The 21,268-nt window shown below is 46.1% G+C and overlaps 1 protein-coding gene across 2 annotated transcripts in view; it reads right to left on the minus strand.

Annotated features, from left to right (window-relative positions):
* Nucleotides 1-21,268, minus strand: part of GLIS3 (GLIS family zinc finger 3) — an 800,422-nt gene that overhangs the window by 775,304 nt on the left and 3,850 nt on the right. For both annotated transcript variants that reach the window (XM_063913972.1, XM_063913970.1), the window contains exon 2: nucleotides 19,611-19,779. The gene's annotated coding sequence lies outside the window, so the exon portion shown is untranslated. The remainder of the gene's footprint in view (nucleotides 1-19,610; nucleotides 19,780-21,268) is intronic.

Below are 21,268 nucleotides of genomic sequence, written 5' to 3' on the forward strand. Positions count from 1 at the left end.
CCAGCCCGCCAGAGCCCGCTCACATTCACAATATCTTGCACCAGCTAGCTTCCAAACAAGGCCTCGTATGAATTCCTGTCTGAGATGAACAATAGCAAAGCCTATAAAGGAGACGTGCAGCAAATGAGAACAAGAAGCAGGACGAACACTTCTCGTGTGGATAATGACAAATTCATCAATTTATAAGTAAGAGGTACATAAAGAGTTGAGAATATTTATTTATTTATTAGACTTACAGAAATGTTCTAAAGCGATTCTCTTGTCCCATGGTACTTATAGTGATTATTTAAATGGTTATTCATAGCATTTCTACTGTACCATTGATATAGCAGACATATTGTAGGGTCTTACAATACACAAAGATTTTAAGATATTTTTTATCTATTAGCATTAACATTACTTAACCCTGTTACCTCAGGCCCAATGTCAGAACACTATTACGAAGTCTGTATTGCTTTTAGAAGCAAATTAGCAGTCATTTATACATTATTGTACTACAGCAATGGCGTATCTAAAATGGGTGCAAGCTGGCCGGTGCTCAAGTCCCTAATCACACACTTATTGTTATACTAACCTCTCCGCTGTTCATGGAGTCACGCATCTGCCAGCGGCCTGTCTCTGCAGAGCAACACAAATCAAAGGGATAGTGGGTGGTGGCCATTTTCCTGGTGATTCGCGCATGTGCAGTAGAGATGTCCCCGGAAACAAGGTGCTGGCTTAATGTTCCCAGAAACCTGCACAAGCGCAGTAGATTCTGATAGAAAGCCAGAGTCTACTGCGCTGCCATAGAGGAGGAAGTCCTAATGGAGCCTGCACATGGGCCCTCTCCTCTCTTACATCGCCCCTGTACTACTGTATAAATGCAAGTTACTATATGCCACTGTTTTAAATGCATGCAGCTATATTGTGACAGTCTATATATATATATATATATATATATATAAAATCACTGCGCTGGGTGAATATTATAAATGAACATGTACATGAGACCTCTGGTCACAGCTGCGTGTCTTCCAAAAAATGGGTAGAAACTCCTGCTTACTTTAAAGACATTTATTAAAAATATATATGACACATTTACATATAAACACATAAAACTACAGAGAGCAATCTAACTGGATGAGAAGTGTAGGATTAAGTTAATTATGCTCCTGCAAGTACCCAGCTCTAATGTTATCACTCTCTCCACGGGTTCTGATTATACTTTTTTGCTACAAAGTTTTCCAAACTGTGTATGTAGCAAATGCTGTGAGTTAATAAGTAGCAAATTGGAAGCGCCGCCTGTAGGGTGGTTCTGGTATGAATGGTCGACCATGTTATGGTCGACAGTCATTAGGTCGACCACTATTGGCCGATATTGGCATGGTCGACATGGACAAATGGTCGACACGTGAAAAACATGGTTTTTTAATGTTTTTTTCTCGTTTTCTGCGTAAAGTGACGGGGAACCCCAATTAGTGCACAGCGTCCACTCACCATGCTTCGGGCAAGGTGCCTCGATCCGCTACTGCTGCACTCGGCACAGGTTACCGTTCCCAATAGTAGTCCACGTGGATCATAAAGTATGGAAAAGTTCCACAAAAGAAAAAAAATGTGAAAAACTCATGTCGACCTTTTCATGTGTCGACCATGTCAATGTCGACCAATAGTGGTCGACCTAATGACTGTAGACCATAACATGGTCGACCATCCAAACGGATACCCTGTAGGGTAGCTTCTCCGACGGCAGGTGTTTTCCGGTACTATATGCCCCGATGGTGAGGCTGTCACTGCTGCAGGTGCTTTGATCCGGGCAGTACTGTAATTACCAGGCAGCAATGATCTTCTCTCACATACATATGTCGGCTTTAGGCTGTAATGATAGTTGCAGATGCCCATGGAGTTGTGATTCAAGGGTGATAGGGACTCCATGTCCTCCATATGTATTTTTTATAAATGTCTTTAAAGTAAGCTCAAGTTTTCTACCCATTTTTTGGAAGACATGCAGCTGTGACCACAGGTCTCATGTACATGGCTATATAATAATTATATTTTTACAAAGAATAGTTCATTTATAATATTCACCCAGCGCATTGTGACAGATGATACATCTGAGGAGTGACGGGTACTGAGGAGGAGTGATGCGGACGCCGTGACCCGGAACAGGAAGTGGTTGATGGGTGCACATGTGTGAGAGTGGTTCGGGTGAGGGGGAGTGGGTGCCTGTGCTGGTCAGAATGGGTACCGGAGAGGGGACAGAGTGGGCGCCGGAGAGTCGGGGCCGGTGCTGAGTGGAGCATGCAGCAAGTAAGAGCTGCCGTTCTTTGTGAAATTTGTGTGAGGGGCTGCGTTTTGTGTAAGGGGCTGAGATATTGTGTGTGTGTCTGAGTGTGTTATGGGCTGAGATTGTGTGTGAGGGGCTGAGGTATTGTGTGAGTGTGTGAGGGGCTGCGTTTGTGTGTGTGTGTGTGTGTGTGAGTGGCTGCGTTTTTGTGTGTGTGAGGGGCTGAGATATTGTGTGTCTGTGAGGGGCTGCGTTTTTGTGTGTGTGTGACTGTGTGAGGGGCTACATTTTCGTTTGGTGAGTGTGTGAGGGGCTGAGATATTGTGTGAGTGTGTGACGGGCTGCGTTTTTGTTTTTGTGGTTGAGGAGCTGCATTTTTGTGTGTGTGAGTGTGTACTAGGGGCTGCCTGGTGACGCTGCTGCGGCTGAGCCACAAATAGCTGCCCCCACAGCCTGCCTGAGCCTACTGCTGCTTCCAGAAGGAGCTGCACAAGGGGGACGGAGATTACTACTGCAGCTATCAGAGGAGCATGACGGAGGGGACCGGAGACTGCTGCCGTTGCTGCTGCTACTACTTGAGGAACTTGCTGCAAAGAGCAGGGGATTGCTGCTGCAAAAAAGATCAGGGGGCGCACAAGGATAGATAAGTATAAGCTTAACTACATTACTGTATAAGTGGCTGTTTTTTTTGTTGTTGTTGTTTTTTTTTGGGGGGGGGGGGGGGGGTTCTGTCCTTCTGTATCTCCCCTTGCCCTTGATTGTATTGTTTTGTCAATTACTGTTCTGTTGAATATTGTTTCTCTTCACAGCTAGGCTATAGTACTGTATTGTATTGCATAGATTGAATTATTTATTCTGAAGGTAACAGGGGATTAGACTTTACAAACAAAATGGGAGGGGCCGTGATTGAAAATCTCACTCAGTGCATGACGTGCATGATGTATGCGCACCTGGAGCAACCGTCCCAGTGTGAATACATCTGCTCGAGGTGTGTGCAAATGGCTGCTTTGGGAGCCCAGGTAACTGATCTAAAGCAAACCATTATACGACTGAGGGATATTCCCAATCTCGAGCAAAGCTTAGATAAAACAGTGGAGGAGTTGCATAGGGGGACACCTGTAGACGAGGACAACCAAGTAGCCAGCTGGGTCACAGTTAGAAGGAAGAAAAATAGGGGAAGGCACGACATCTCTGAACTATCAAACCCCAATAAATTTGCCCGATTTGACAAAGATTTGGAGGATGGTAGTGAGGAAATGATGGAGCTGAAGGAGACTGTTCCCTCTAGCAACTGGAGGAGAGGTCCCTCCGGCACAGATGGGACAAAAGAATGCAAGGTACCTAGTCAGATTGTTGTGGTATGGGATTTTATTATCAGGAAGACAAATAGGGCAGTCTGCTACCGGGACCATGATCACCGTACAGACTGTTATCTCCCGGGTGCTCGGGTACGTCACATCGCGGACGGGTAGAAAGATTGTTGGGAGGGGCTGGAAAAGACCCGGCGGTCTTGGTGCACGTTGGCACCAATGACAAAGTTAGTGGTAGGTGGGATGTCCTCAAGAAAGATTATAGGGACTTAGGCCAAAAACTAAAGGCAAGGACATCAAGGAGACTTTAACTATCCGGAGATAAATTGGACAAATGATTCATGTGATACTAATGGGCAAAAAAAGGCGAGCATTCAAAAAATACAAATCAGACGGGAATGTGGAGTCATTCCAGCACTATTAGGATTGTAACAAAATATGCAAAAAAGAAATAAGAGCGGCTAAAGTAGAAACTGAAAAGCTAGTAGCAAAGGAAAGTAAATAAAACCCCAATTTTTTTTTTAAATATATAGATTAAAGAAGGAGAGTATAGGCCCTTTAAAGGACAAGCTGGGAGTCTTAATCAAAAATGATAATGACATTGCGGATACATTAAATGAGTTTTTCTCATCGGTATTCACAAGAGAGAACCAGATGCAGGGATTAACACACAATCTCACCAAAGATAATGTCTGACTGCTAAGTGCTTATTTAAGTGAGGAGGTAGCCTATGACCAATTAAAAAATAATAATATTAATAAATCACCTGGTCCAGATGGAATTCACCCAAGGGTTTTCATGGAGCTTCACTCTAAACTAGCAAGACCGCTATTTTTGATCTTCAATGACTCACATCAGGCATGGTTCCCAAAGACTGGCGTATAGCAGAAGTAGTGCCAATATTCAAAAAGGGAAGTAACGCTGAACTGGGCAATTATAGACCAGTTAGTCTTACATCTATAGTGGGGAAAGTACTGGAAGGTATTCTAATGGATAGTATACAGAAGTTCATTGAAGCCAATAAGGTTATTGGGGGTAATTCAGAGTTGATTGCAGCAGCAGATTTGTTAGCAGTTGGGCAAAACCATGTGCACTGCAGGGGGGGGGGGTAGATATAACATTTGCAGAGAGAGTTAGATTTGTTTCTGTGCAGAGTAAATACTGTCTGCTTTATTTTTACACTGCAATTTAGATTTCAGTTTGAACACACCACACCCAAATCTAACTCTCCCTGCATATGTTATATCTGCCCCCCCTGCAGTGCACATTGTTTTGCCCAACTGCTAACAAATTTGCTGCTGTGATCAATTCTGATTTAGGCCCAATAATAGGAACCAATATGGGGGGTCATTCCGAGTTGTTCGCTCGCAAGCTGCTTTTAGCAGCTTTGCACACGCTAAGCCGCCGCCTACTGGGAGTGAATCTTAGCTTATCAAAATTGCGAGCGAAAGATTCGCAATATTGCAAAAAAGACTTCTCTGTGCAGTTTCTGAGTAGCTCAAGACTTACTCTGCCAGTGCGATCAGTTCAGTGCTTGTCGTTCCAGGTTTGACGTCACAAACACACCCAGCGTTCGCCCAGACACTCCTCCGTTTCTCCAGCCACTCCCGCGTTTTTCCCAGAAACGGTAGCGTTTCTTCACACACTCCCATAAAACGGCCAGTTTCCGCCCAGAAACACCCACTTCCTGTCAATCACATTATGATCACCAGAACGAAAAAAAAACCTCGTAATGCCGTGAGTAAAATACCAAACTGCATAGAAAATTTACTTGGCGCAGTCGTACTACGGACATTGCGCATGCGCATTAGCGACTATTCGCTCCGTTGCGACAAAAAAATAACGAGCGAACAACTCTGAATGACCCCCATGGATTTGTGAAGGATAGATCATGTCAAACTAACTTACTAGGCTTTTATGAAACGGTTAGTGTGAACCTTGATCAGGGTAAGGAGGTGGATATAATCATTTTAGACTTTGCTAAAGCTTTCGACACAGTACCGCACATGAGACTTATCTATAAGTTACAAGAACTAGGGCTAAGGAGCACAATTTGCACTTGGGTCAGAAATTGGTTAGATAATAGGGAGCAGCGCATTGTGATAAATGAAACTTTATCAAATTGGACTGAAGTACTAAGTGGTGTGCCACAAGGGTCTGTACTTGGACCACTATTGTTCAACATTTTCATTACAGATCTAGCAGTAGATCTAGAGAGCATGGTGTCAATTTTTGAAGATGATACCAAATTGTGTAAGGTTATAAATACGGAGGGAGATGCTGAGTCTCTTCAGAACTACTTAGGACTTAGAGACTTAGGTGTTCACATAGATAGCAAATTAAGCAGCCGTACCCAAAGTAGGATTGCAGCAAAGAAGGATAACAAGATATTAGCATGTATAAAAAAGGGATTTGACGTAAGGGATGAGAGTATTATACTCCTACTATATAAATTCCTAGTTGGGGCCACATCTTGAATACTGTGCACAATTTTGGGCAGCATACTACAAAAAGGATATCCTGGAACTAGAAAAGGTTCAGAGGCGGACGACCAAACTAATTAAGGGGATGGAGATACTGGAATACGAGGAAAGGCTTGCAGGACTAGGCATGTTTTTACACTGGAAAAGAGACCAAGAGGGGACATGATCAACATTTGCAAATATATAAGGGGACAATACACAGAGCTTGCGGGGGATCTGTTTTTGGTAAGATCAACACAGATGACACATGGACACTCGCTTCGGTTGAAAGAGAGGAGATTTCGCATACAGAGACATAAAGTTTCTTCATAGTAAGGACAATACGTGTTTGGAATTCCCTGCCTGAGGGAGTAGTAATGGCGGACTCGGTCAGCACCTTTAAGAATGGGCTAGATAAGTACCTAATGGATAAGGATATAGAGGGTTATGGTGCATAGTCACGCACTATATATATATATTTTTAAAGCGGAATAAACACAACGGCCATCATTAGCAACAGACAAAATGAGTCCTAAAAATAATACAGCATAGGAGACCACAAATAGATTGAGCTCGATAGACAAATTGTCTTTTTTCAACCTCAGAAACTATATATTGATTCTTGCGTTTGCCATTTGGGGTCCTAAACAAACCCCTATAATTACTTGCAGCTACAGTGTATCATATATTTCTAATTTATTAAATAGCGCCAGGTGTTGTAGTGCTGGCCACTATAATTACCTTTCTGATATTGTGACTGTAAAGGAAAGATTTTTCACCCAGTACAAAAGACCTTCATATGAACAATGCATTTAGAGACACAACTGTAATTCAGTGCTACACTAAGGGCCTGATTCAGAGGTACATGGAATTTAAATGCAATACCGAAGTTCATGTAGTTGAGCGATTATTTGTAATCCGTTGCAAATGGAACAGATGGTAACAGAAATGGGGTAGCAAAGTGATGGGTGTTTCCCAGTGATGGTAGGTAGCTAGAAGTGAATGTAAAAAAAGTCTGTTGCATGTGTATGTTATGGGAGTGCCACAAGCATGACAGTGAAAGCAGCTGCTTTCCTAGATGCACAACTGCAACCACTGAGGCCATAGACAGAGAAACTACACTTTGCATGGGACTAGTGCCTTGGAGAGAGATAAAGTGAATGGATATAGGCCCGATCGCACGCTGCATTTGTTTGCAGCGGTGCGATCGGGTAAGAACTGCACTTGCGCCGGCGCCACAGTGCGCCGGCGCATGCCAGTCGGCCAAAGGCCGTCATTGCCTAGCGATCGCCTCTGCCTGATTGACAGGCAGAGGCGGTCGCTGGGCGGGAGGGGGCTGGATGGCGACATTAAGCTGCCATTTAGGGGGCGCAGTCCACCCAATGCAGGCGTGGCCGGACCATTGGGGGGGCGGACCGCGGCGGCTGCATGACATCACACTCAGCCGCTACGACCCGAGTATCAAGGAGGTTCTCCCAGCCAGCCTAAGTGCATCAGGGTTATATAATATAGTGTTTCACAGGATATACTATTTTGGTATTTTTCTCTGTGTATTTCAGTCACCATATACAGTACCTCTTAAATCCTCTGTTTGTGCTCTGCTTTGCAGTTACACTATACAGGGGGGTTTTGTCAGGTAATTAGTCTGCTTATATTGTACTTTTACACCCTAAGGTTACGCTTACACACAATGTCTGCTAAACAGGGTGGTCGATCTATGGCTGATCCTGCACCATGCAGTGGTGACGCCACGTATTACTCGGAGGAAAATGTAGCACCTGAGGGTTCAGGTACTGGGGGTTCTATACACCGTGGTCAGTCTGCATCAACGGGGGCAAATCAAGACTCCCCTTGGGCTGCTTTCTCTAATTTACTGACTACGCTAGTAACTAGACATATTGTCCCTGCAGTTAATCCGCCATGGGCAGGGTCTCTCGATACAGCGTCTTTTTCTACTTCCGCAATGCCCAGACCTCCTCGTTCAGGGTCCTTGTGTCTAACAGGATTTGGCCCGGCTGGCTTTGACGGCGTGGGTCTTGAAGCTTCCGTACTGAGAGCCAAAGGATTTTAGGAGGCGGTCATTCAAACTATGTTGAAGGCCAGTAAACCGGCTTTTGCTCGGATTCATCATAGGGTCTGGAATTCTTACTTCACATGGTGTGCTGCTAAGAATTATGATGCATTCAAGTTCCATATTGCCAATCTTTTGGCTTACCTGCAACAGGGCCCGGACTTAGGCCTTCGTTTGGCCTCCCTCAAGGTTCATATTTCTGCCTTGTCCATATGGTTTCAGAGAAAAAAATTGCGACTCTACCTGATGTTCATACATTCACTCAGGGTGTTTTACGGATTCAACCTCCCTATGTTCTGCCTCTGGTTCCTTGGGATTTGTTGGTTGTTCTGGACGCCTTACAAGAGTCTCCGTTTGAACCTCTTGAGTCTGTAGACCTTAAGTGGCTTACTCTTAAGGTTTTGTTCTTGTTGGCTATTGCCTCTGCTAGATGGGTTTCAGACTTGGGTGCCTTATCCTGTCGGTCACCCTTTCTGATTTTTCACCATGACCGGGCGGTTCTTAGAACTCGTCTGGTTTATTTGCCTAAGGTGGTGTCGTCTTTCCACCTTAACCAAGAGATTGTGATTCCGGCATTTACCTCTCCAGGTTTATCTCCCAAAGAGCGGTCTTTGGATGTGGTACGGGCTCTCCGTATTTATGTGAAAAGAACAGCTTCTCTTAGGAGATCTGATTCCATCTTTGTCCTTTTTGGTTTTCACAAACGTGGCTGGCCTGCTAATAAGCAGACCTTGGCCAGATGGATTAGAATGGTGATTGCACATGCTTATGTACAGGCTGGCCTTCCAGCTCCTGCTACCATCAAAGCCCATTCTACTCGATCTGTTGAACCTTCTTGGGTGGCCCGCCATGGTGCAACCCTTGAACAATTGTGCAAGGCGGCTACGTGGTCCTCAGTGAACACGTTCATAAGGTTCTATGCCTTCGATACTTCCGCCTCCCAGGATGCCTCCTTTGGATGCCAGGTTCTTGTGCCCGCTTCAGTGCATCCCCTCCCATGAGGAACTGCTTTAGTACATCCCCGATGTTATCCCTGTGGAACCCCAGTGTACCCCGCTGCAGAAAAGGAGATTTATGGTAAGAACTTATCTTTGTTAAATCTCTTTCTGCGAGGTACACTGGGTTCCACAGGGCACCCACCCTGATGCACTTAGCTTCTTTGGGTTTGTATGAGCCGCTGGTACCTTCTCCTTTCGTGAGAATGTGGTATATGTGGCTACTAACGGTTGTCGTCTCTTTTACCTGCTACTGCATTGGACTGGTTAACAAAACTGAGCTCCTGTGCACGGAGGCGGGGTTATAGAGGAGGCGTCGCTGTGCATCTTGGGAACAGTCAAAGCTTTTAGCCTGTTGGTGCCTCGGATCAAGATCCCACTCTACACTCCCGATGTTATCCCTGGGGAACCCAGTGTACCTCGCAGAAAGAGATTTAACAGAGGTAAGTTCTTACCATAAATCTCCTTTTTTCAAACACAGCCTATAACCAGGGATGCCCCCCCCCCCCCCCCGAGAGGGTGTGACCACAGCATGCTGGGGGCATCTCCGCACCTCTTTGGGGGGGGGGGGGGGTGTCTAGCACATGAGAAGCACCCACTCACAGGAGCATAGCATGCCTCCCAGCCAGGGCTGTAAAGAGCCTGGCTGATTCCAGATTCTTTTCAGGGGGCATGGCCTAATCAAAGAAGGCATGGCCATGCATCCTTAGAAAGAAGTACAGAAAAAATTATTTTAAGCACTTTCTTGGCCTCACTGCAGCCCAACACACTTAGAAGACAACCTGTAGCTGATGCTTCCAAGGAAAGTGTTAGCATACATGTCTCAATTAGCCCTAAGTACAGTGTTCTTGTCCTGGGTTGGGCTGGAGTGCCAGGCTTCTGCCTCTGGTGGTCAAGGTCTGTGGCATAGCGAGAGACTGTGAGAGACAGATTAATCTGGGATTTAAGAGATAGCTCCATCTCTTCCTCATATGGGGCAGAATATGGGCCTATTTCAGCATGAAGTGAGACAGAGAGGTAGGGAGACATTTAAGTGTAACAATGGTATATGTGTCAGACTGGGTACTGAAGGGCCCACTGGGGTAATGTAGTGATAGGAGTCTGTGTTTAAGGGTGTTGCCAGTTTCCAGATGGGTGTGGCCAGAAGCCACAGAGGCTTGGCTAAAAATTAGAGAGTGCATGGTCTAGTCCCCTTGATAAATCTATATAGTAAATACTAGAGATGAGCGGGTTCGGTTCCTCGGAATCCGAACCCGCCCGAACTTCAGCTTTTTTTACACGGATCCGAGCGACTCGGATCTTCCCGCCTTGCTCGGTTAACCCGAGCGCGCCCGAACGTCATCATGACGCTGTCGGATTCTCGCGAGACTCGGATTCTATATAAGGAGCCGCGCGTCGCCGCCATTTTCACACGTGCATTGAGATTGATAGGGAGAGGACGTGGCTGGCGTCCACTCCATTTAGATTATAAGAGAGAGAGATTTACTGGAGCTTAGGACTAGGAGGAGTACTGTAGAAGTGTAGAGAGTGCAGAGAGTTTACTAGTGAGTGACCACCAGACAGTGCAGTTTATTTAATATATCCGTTCTCTGCCTGAAAAAAGCGATACACACAGTGACTCAGTCACATACCATATCTGTGTGCACTGCTCAGGCTCAGCCCAGTGTGCTGCATCATCTATATATATTATATATCTGTCTGACTGCTCAGCTCACACAGCTTATAATTGTGGGGGAGACTGGGGAGCACTGCAGTGCCAGTTATAGGTTATAGCAGGAGCCAGGAGTACATAATATTATATAGTGAGTGACCACCAGACAGTGCAGTTTATTTAATATATCCGTTCTCTGCCTGAAAAAAGCGATACACACAGTGACTCAGTCACATACCATATCTGTGTGCACTGCTCAGGCTCAGCCCAGTGTGCTGCATCATCTATATATATTATATATCTGTCTGACTGCACAGCTCACACAGCTTATAATTGTGGGGGAGACTGGGGAGCACTGCAGTGCCAGTTATAGGTTATAGCAGGAGCCAGGAGTACATAATATTATATAGTGAGTGACCACCAGACAGTGCAGTTTATTTAATATATCCGTTCTCTGCCTGAAAAAAGCGATACACACAGTGACTCAGTCACATACCATATCTGTGTGCACTGCTCAGGCTCAGCCCAGTGTGCTGCATCATCTATATATATTATATATCTGTCTGACTGCTCAGCTCACACAGCTTATAATTGTGGGGGAGACTGGGGAGCACTGCAGTGCCAGTTATAGGTTATAGCAGGAGCCAGGAGTACATAATATTATATAGTGAGTGACCACCAGACAGTGCAGTTTATTTAATATATCCGTTCTCTGCCTGAAAAAAGCGATACACACAGTGACTCAGTCACATACCATATCTGTGTGCACTGCTCAGGCTCAGCCCAGTGTGCTGCATCATCTATATATATTATATATCTGTCTGACTGCTCAGCTCACACAGCTTATAATTGTGGGGGAGACTGGGGAGCACTGCAGTGCCAGTTATAGGTTATAGCAGGAGCCAGGAGTACATAATATTATATTAAAATTAAACAGTGCACACTTTTGCTGCAGGAGTGCCACTGCCAGTGTGACTGACCAGTGACCTGACCACACTGACCACCAGTATAGTTAGTAGTATACTTATATTGTGATTGCCTGAAAAAGTTAAACACTCGTCGTGTGACTTCACTTGTGTGTTGTTGTTTTTTTTATTCTATAAAAATAAAACTCATTCTGCTGACAGTGTCCAGCAGGTCCGTCATTATATAATATATAATATATACCTGTCCGGCTGCAGTAGTGATATATATATATTTTTTATATCATTTATCATCCAGTCGCAGCAGACACAGTACGGTAGTTCACGGCTGTGGCTACCTCTGTGTCTGCACTCGGCAGGCAGTCCGTCCATAATTGTATACCACCTAACCGTGGTTTTTTTTTCTTCTTTATACATACATACTACTACGACATCTCTTTATCAACCAGTCTATATTAGCAGCAGACACAGTACAGTACGGTAGTTCACGGCTGTGGCTACCTCTGTGTCTGCACTCGGCAGGCAGTCCGTCCATAATTGTATACCACCTAACCGTGGTTTTTTTTTCTTTCTTCTTTATACATACATAGTTACATAGACATCTCTTTATCAACCAGTCTATATTAGCAGCAGACACAGTACAGTACGGTAGTTCACGGCTGTGGCTACCTCTGTGTCTGCACTCGGCAGGCAGTCCGTCCATAATTGTATACCACCTAACCGTGGTTTTTTTTTCTTTCTTCTTTATACATACATAGTTACATAGACATCTCTTTATCAACCAGTCTATATTAGCAGCAGACACAGTACAGTACGGTAGTTCACGGCTGTGGCTACCTCTGTGTCTGCACTCGGCAGGCAGTCCGTCCATAATTGTATACCACCTAACCGTGGTTTTTTTTTCTTTCTTCTTTATACATACATACTACTACGACATCTCTTTATCAACCAGTCTATATTATTAGCAGCAGACACAGTACAGTACGGTAGTTCACGGCTGTGGCTACCTCTGTGTCTGCACTCGGCAGGCAGTCCATCCATAATTGTATACCACCTAACCGTGGTTTTTTTTTCTTTCTTCTTTATACATACATAGTTACATAGACATCTCTTTATCAACCAGTCTATATTAGCAGCAGACACAGTACAGTACGGTAGTTCACGGCTGTGGCTACCTCTGTGTCTGCACTCGGCAGGCAGTCCATAATTGTATACTAGTATCCATCTCCATTGTTTACCTGAGGTGCCTTTTAGTTGTGCCTATTAAAATATGGAGAACAAAAATGTTGAGGTTCCAAAATTAGGGAAAGATCAAGATCCACTTCCACCTCGTGCTGAAGCTGCTGCCACTAGTCATGGCCGAGACGATGAAATGCCAGCAACGTCGTCTGCCAAGGCCGATGCCCAATGTCATAGTACAGAGCATGTCAAATCCAAAACACCAAATATCAGAAAAAAAAGGACTCCAAAACCTAAAATAAAATTGTCGGAGGAGAAGCGTAAACTTGCCAATATGCCATTTACGACACGGAGTGGCAAGGAACGGCTGAGGCCCTGGCCTATGTTCATGGCTAGTGGTTCAGCTTCACATGAGGATGGAAGCACTCAGCCTCTCGCTAGAAAAATGAAAAGACTCAAGCTGGCAAAAGCAGCACAGCAAAGAACTGTGCATTCTTCGAAATCCCAAATCCACAAGGAGAGTCCAATTGTGTCGGTTGCGATGCCTGACCTTCCCAACACTGGACGTGAAGAGCATGCGCCTTCCACCATTTGCACGCCCCCTGCAAGTGCTGGAAGGAGCACCCGCAGTCCAGTTCCTCATAGTCAGATTGAAGATGTCAGTGTTGAAGTACACCAGGATGAGGAGGATATGGGTGTTGCTGGCGCTGGGGAGGAAATTGACCAGGAGGATTCTGATGGTGAGGTGGTTTGTTTAAGTCAGGCACCCGGGGAGACACCTGTTGTCCGTGGGAGGAATATGGCCGTTGACATGCCAGGTGAAAATACCAAAAAAATCAGCTCTTCGGTGTGGAGGTATTTCACCAGAAATGCGGACAACAGGTGTCAAGCCGTGTGTTCCCTTTGTCAAGCTGTAATAAGTAGGGGTAAGGACGTTAACCACCTCGGAACATCCTCCCTTATACGTCACCTGCAGCGCATTCATAATAAGTCAGTGACAAGTTCAAAAACTTTGGGTGACAGCGGAAGCAGTCCACTGACCAGTAAATCCCTTCCTCTTGTAACCAAGCTCACGCAAACCACCCCACCAACTCCCTCAGTGTCAATTTCCTCCTTCCCCAGGAATGCCAATAGTCCTGCAGGCCATGTCACTGGCAATTCTGACGAGTCCTCTCCTGCCTGGGATTCCTCCGATGCATCCTTGCGTGTAACGCCTACTGCTGCTGGCGCTGCTGTTGTTGCCGCTGGGAGTCGATGGTCATCCCAGAGGGGAAGTCGTAAGCCCACTTGTACTACTTCCAGTAAGCAATTGACTGTTCAACAGTCCTTTGCGAGGAAGATGAAATATCACAGCAGTCATCCTACTGCAAAGCGGATAACTGAGGCCTTGGCATCCTGGGTGGTGAGAAACGTGGTTCCGGTATCCATCATTACTGCAGAGCCAACTAGAGACTTGTTGGAGGTACTGTGTCCCCGGTAGCAAATACCATCTAGGTTCCATTTCTCTAGGTAGGCGATACCGAAAATGTACACAGACCTCAGAAAAAGAGTCACCAGTGTCCTAAAAAATGCAGCTGTACCCAATGTCCACTTAACCACGGACATGTGGACAAGTGGAGCAGGGCAGGGTCAGGACTATATGACTGTGACAGCCCACTGGGTAGATGTATGGACTCCCGCCGCAAGAACAGCAGCGGCGGCACCAGTAGCAGCATCTCGCAAACGCCAACTCTTTCCTAGGCAGGCTACGCTTTGTATCACCGGTTTCCAGAATACGCACACAGCTGAAAACCTCTTACGGCAACTGAGGAAGATCATCGCGGAATGGCTTACCCCAATTGGACTCTCCTGTGGATTTGTGGCATCGGACAACGCCAGCAATATTGTGTGTGCATTAAATATGGGCAAATTCCAGCACGTCCCATGTTTTGCACATACCTTGAATTTGGTGGTGCAGAATTTTTTAAAAAACGACAGGGGCGTGCAAGAGATGCTGTCGGTGGCCAGAAGAATTGCGGGACACTTTCGGCGTACAGGCACCACGTACAGAAGACTGGAGCACCACCAAAAACTACTGAACCTGCCCTGCCATCATCTGAAGCAAGAAGTGGTAACGAGGTGGAATTCAACCCTCTATATGCTTCAGAGGTTGGAGGAGCAGCAAAAGGCCATTCAAGCCTATACAATTGAGCACGATATAGTAGGTGGAATGCACCTGTCTCAAGCGCAGTGGAGAATGATTTCAACGTTGTGCAAGGTTCTGATGCCCTTTGAACTTGCCACACGTGAAGTCAGTTCAGACACTGCCAGCCTGAGTCAGGTCATTCCCCTCATCAGGCTTTTGCAGAAGAAGCTGGAGACATTGAAGGAGGAGCTAACACGGAGCGATTCCGCTAGGCATGTGGGACTTGTGGATGGAGCCCTTAATTCGCTTAACAAGGATTCACGGGTGGTCAATCTGTTGAAATCAGAGCACTACATTTTGGCCACCGTGCTCGATCCTAGATTTAAAGCCTACCTTGGATCTCTCTTTCCGGCAGACACAAGTCTGCTGGGGTTGAAAGACCTGCTGGTGACAAAATTGTCAAGTCAAGCGGAACGCGACCTGTCAACATCTCCTCCTTCACATTCTCCCGCAACTGGGGGTGCGAGGAAAAGGCTCAGAATTCCGAGCCCACCCGCTGGCGGTGATGCAGGGCAGTCTGGAGCGACTGCTGATGCTGACATCTGGTCCGGACTGAAGGACCTGACAACGATTACGGACATGTCGTCTACTGTCACTGCATATGATTCTCTCAACATTGATAGAATGGTGGAGGATTATATGAGTGACCACATCCAAGTAGGCACGTCACACAGTCCGTACTTATACTGGCAGGAAAAAGAGGCAATTTGGAGGCCCTTGCACAAACTGGCTTTATTCTACCTAAGTTGCCCTCCCACAAGTGTGTACTCCGAAAGAGTGTTTAGTGCCGCCGCTCACCTTGTCAGCAATCGGCGTACGAGGTTACATCCAGAAAATGTGGAGAAGATGATGTTCATTAAAATGAATTATAATCAATTCCTCCGCGGAGACATTGACCAGCAGCAATTGCCTCCACAAAGTACACAGGGAGCTGAGATGGTGGATTCCAGTGGGGACGAATTGATAATCTGTGAGGAGGGGGATGTACACGGTGATATATCGGAGGGTGATGATGAGGTGGACATCTTGCCTCTGTAGACCCAGTTTGTGCAAGGAGAGATTAATTGCTTCTTTTTTGGGGGGGGGTCCAAACCAACCCGTCATATCAGTCACAGTCGTGTGGCAGACCCTGTCACTGAAATGATGGGTTGGTTAAAGTGTGCATGTCCTGTTTTGTTTATACAACATAAGGGTGGGTGGGAGGGCCCAAGGACAATTCCATCTTGCACCTCTTTTTTCTTTTCTTTTTCTTTGCATCATGTGCTGATTGGGGAGGGTTTTTTGGAAGGGACATCCTGCGTGACACTGCAGTGCCACTCCTAAATGGGCCCGGTGTTTGTGTCGGCCACTAGGGTCGCTAATCTTACTCACACAGTCAGCTACCTCATTGCGCCTCTTTTTTTCTTTGCGTCATGTGCTGTTTGGGGAGGGTTTTTTGGAAGGGACATCCTGCGTGACACTGCAGTGCCACTCCTAGATGGGCCCGGTGTTTGTGTCGGCCACTAGGGTCGCTAATCTTACTCACACAGCTACCTCATTGCGCCTCTTTTTTTCTTTGCGTCATGTGCTGTTTGGGGAGGGTTTTTTGGAAGGGACATCCTGCGTGACACTGCAGTGCCACTCCTAGATGGGCCCGGTGTTTGTGTCGGCCACTAGGGTCGCTAATCTTACTCACACAGCTACCTCATTGCGCCTCTTTTTTTCTTTGCGTCATGTGCTGTTTGGGGAGGGTTTTTTGGAAGGGCCATCCTGCGTGACACTGCAGTGCCACTCCTAGATGGGCCCGGTGTTTGTGTCGGCCACTAGGGTCGCTAATCTTACTCACACAGCTACCTCATTGCGCCTCTTTTTTTCTTTGCGTCATGTGCTGTTTGGGGAGGGTTTTTTGGAAGGGACATCCTGCGTGACACTGCAGTGCCACTCCTAGATGGGCCCGGTGTTTGTGTCGGCCACTAGGGTCGCTTATCTTACTCACACAGCGACCTCGGTGCAAATTTTAGGACTAAAAATAATATTGTGAGGTGTGAGGTATTCAGAATAGACTGAAAATGAGTGTAAATTATGGTTTTTGAGGTTAATAATACTTTGGGATCAAAATGACCCCCAAATTCTATGATTTAAGCTGTTTTTTAGTGTTTTTTGAAAAAAACACCCGAATCCAAAACACACCCGAATCCGACAAAAAAAATTCGGTGAGGTTTTGCCAAAACGCGTTCGAACCCAAAACACGGCCGCGGAACCGAACCCAAAACCAAAACACAAAACCCGAAAAATTTCAGGCGCTCATCTCTAGTAAATACTGCTAGTCCATGCATGATAATGTACTAGATTAAAAACAGCAATGCACTGTAGAGAATACACCATATACCTGTGTAGTATAAGGTAACATATGTATAATGTATAATTCAAATGCACAGCCTGGTACCTAATCTCTAGAGGAGGAGGTAGGCACCCAAGGCAGTAGGACCCACCAGGGGATTCCCCTGTACCCCTATGGGACAAATCAACCCTGAATGGTATTGTTTTCCAACAGAGGAGAGGTAAATGGAGAAGAGGAGGCAGCAATATAATGTTGATTTATGACACTATCAACATACAAGATAAACAACAGATACAGTAGGTCATTTTTCTATTGAGAGGCAGATAGAAAAAGAGAGAAACAAAGAGGGAAGAGAGAGAGAGAAAGGGGAAGTGGGAAGATAGAGAGATGGAGGGATAACGAGAGCGGAAGCGGGTGAGAGAGAGGGGAAGAAATCAGGCAACACAAGCTAGTATAGGATAAGATCAGTGCAGCAAAACAAATATATGCAATATACTAACTTGCAGTTTCATTATATTTTTTTCTTCATAAATGTCTAAGAATTTATTATTAATCAAAATTTGTAGGTGTTATTAAATCTGTGTCTATTGCTTTTGCTACAGCTATTTAACATTTCAAAGTATATCACAATTTCACAATAGATTGATTTATATTACATATTAACTGAGAAGTGTCTTAGAAACCTGTAAGTGGGAATATACATGTGTTATATCAGGGCCGAAACTAGGATTTTTGTCACCCGGGGCAAGGTAGTCATTTGACACCCCCCCCCCCCCCCCCCCGCAAAAAAAATAAAAATATTTTACAATAAATAAATAAAAATAATAAAATAAAATAAAAAATAAATAAAAAATAAATGAATAAAAATATTATATATATATATATATATATCTCTCTCTTTCAGAACTTTTTTACCTGAAAAACTGCCTTTTCTAACATAAATTTCATATCCAGGAAAAAGTGTCCCCATTTTACACAGTACGACAGGCAAGTGTCCCCATTCCCCATTTTACACATTGCGGCAGACAGGTGTCCCCATTTTACACATTGCGGCAGGAAAAAGTGTCCCCATTTTACACATTGTGGCAGGAAAAAGTGTCCCCATTTTACACATTGCGGCAGGCACAGGTCCCCATTTTACACAGTACGCTGGCAAGTGTCCCCATTTTACACATAGCGGCAGGCACAGGTCCCCATTTTACACAGTACGCTGGCAAGTGTCCCCATTTTACACATTGCGGCAGGCACAGGTCCCCATTTTACACAGTACGCTGGCAAGTGTCCCCATTTTACACATAGCGGCAGGCACAGGTCCCCATTTTACACAGTACGCTGGCAAGTGTCCCCATTTTACACATTGCGGCAGGCACAGGCAGAGGCGTAACTAGGGTTTTTGGAGGCCAGGGCAAGATCAATAATGGCGCCCCCCCACCAAAAAAAAATTTTTTTTTTCTTAATAAAAATAATAAATTAATAAAATGATAATAAAAAAAGAAATACAAAAGGAAAGTATGTGCAGACGCCACCGGTGTCACTGCATATAAAGATGTCAGGGTGTGTGTGTATGTATGTGTATGTAGGTGCGGTGGTCGAAGTTGAATTTTTGAAGGTGGAATGAAAGAGTGCAGATAGCAATTATGCGTGCGCCGAAGGCGCGCGCGCTCCGGAAAAGGGGTGTGGTCACTCAAAAGGGGCGTGTCCTTCAGTGTAGTAGGACCCCTTATACTATCTAGTACTGGTGCCCCTTTCACATTATAGCACACGGTATGAGCCGAAATTCACATTATAGCACACAGTATGAGCCGAAATTCACATTACCCCACATGGTATGAGCCAAAATTCACATTATAGCACACGGTATGAGCCGAAATTCACATTATAGCACACGGTATGAGCCAAAATTCACATTACTCCACATGGTATGAGCCAAAATTCACATTTCCCCACATGGTATGAGCAGAAATTCACATTACAGCACACGGTATGAGCCGAAATTCACATTACAGCACACGGAATGAGCCAAAATTCACATTACCCCACATAGTATGAGCCGAAATTCACATTATAGCACACGGTATTAGCCAAAATTCACGTTACAGCACATGATATGAGCCAAAATTCCCATTATAGAGTTAGGGGATCCTACCCCCAGAATTAACATGGCCTGTGGGGCACTATGATGAGGGGAGCCCACCCCCTTAATAGACTAATTGCAGAGTTTAGCAGCGGAAGGGCTGCAGCGGTTTCTCACCCCAAGCTGCGGCGCTTCTGCCACCTCCGACACTCCACATCTTCGGCACCACCCGGGATGCAGAGCACCGCACCAGGTATGCACCCTTTTCAGTGTGGCCTGCTGCGCTCCGAAGGGGTTCTTGTTTCATGCTGCAGGATCCCGATGTGCGCCTTCCTCCCCGCTGTTACTGTCACGGTAAGCATTAGTATCGTTTACCGCAGAGGCCATTTTCTGAGGCATATGTGTTAAACCTCAGGAACTGAGATGCCCTTCTCACCATACAGCTGTGTGGCCGAGCCGGGCGGGGGGACAGCCAGCAGCAGCATGCCGGATATCAGCAGCAGAGGGTGCGGGCTGTACATACTTGAGGCAGCTGGATATTCAACAGTGCTGAAAGCCTCCGGAGCCCGCACCCCCGGAGCTGCAGTACACCGGCAGAGGACACCCATCCCCCGAACCCTGCGTAGCCCAAAGCCGGAGATCAGCAGCATGTTGAACGCGGAAGCAGAAGCTGCTTATTGCCGGTCAGCATGCTGCTGATCTCCGGCTTTGGGCTCCGCATGTGCATTACAGCCCCCACCCTCGGCTGCTGATATCCGGCATGCTGCCCCTGCTGCTGGCTTTCCACCCGCCCGGCTCGCCCACCCAGCTGGATGGTGAGTGAGAAGGGCATCTCAGTGCCCGTGGTTTAATACATATCTCTCTTCGGTAAATGGCCATTAGTACATCCCACACACACTGATTACACACACACAGACTGGCCACCCCCAAATCCTACACACACCCACTCAGACTACACACACACACACACACACATTCTCATACTTTCCTCTCCCCCACACACACACTGGACTGCAAAAATTTACACACACTGACACTGTTCCACACACACACAATTAACACACACTCACACTGTCCCACACACACAATTAACACACACGCACACTGTCCCACACACCAGTGGCGTGCGGTGAGGTCAGTGGCGTGCGGTGAGGCACTACAGCCATAATGTCCGCCGAATCCTGTCGATGAACCCTACCGCCACCGAGCCAATGCCCACCACTGCCTCTGAGCCGATGCCCGCTGCCACCACCAATGGCTTACAAACTCGCCCACCATCAACTGACCCAGCCCTCCGCCACTAATTTGCAACTCAGTCCAAAGTCGCCAATGCCCGCTGCATGCCTGCTCATCATACTTATGATATATTGTACATTTTTATAGAAAAAAATAATAATCAGTGTTTGGGACTGGGAAGGGAGCGGGAAGAGGACATGAATGCAATTTTGTTGTCCAGGGTTTCCATTAACTTAATGGAGAAGGGTCTGAATGGGTTAAAAATGTAAAAAAAAACTGCGTGAGGTCCCCCTCCTAAGTATAACCAGCCTCGGGCTCTTTGAGCCGGTCCTGGTTGTTTAAATACTGGGAAAAAATTGGACAGGGGTTCCCCGTATTTAGACAACCAGCATCGGGCTCTTAGTCCAGTCCTGGTTCCAAAAATACGGGGGACAAAAGATGTAGGGGTCCCCCCGTATTTTTAAAACCAGCACCGGGCTCCACTAGCCAGGGACATAATGCCACAGCCAGGGGACACATTTATGTAAGTCCCTGCGGCCGTGGCATTACCCCCCCAACTAGTCACCACTGGCCGGGGTTCCCTGGAGGAGTGGGGACCC

Source organism: Pseudophryne corroboree, chromosome 1 (genome assembly GCF_028390025.1).
Source record: "Pseudophryne corroboree isolate aPseCor3 chromosome 1, aPseCor3.hap2, whole genome shotgun sequence".
Lineage (NCBI taxonomy): Eukaryota > Metazoa > Chordata > Amphibia > Anura > Myobatrachidae > Pseudophryne > Pseudophryne corroboree.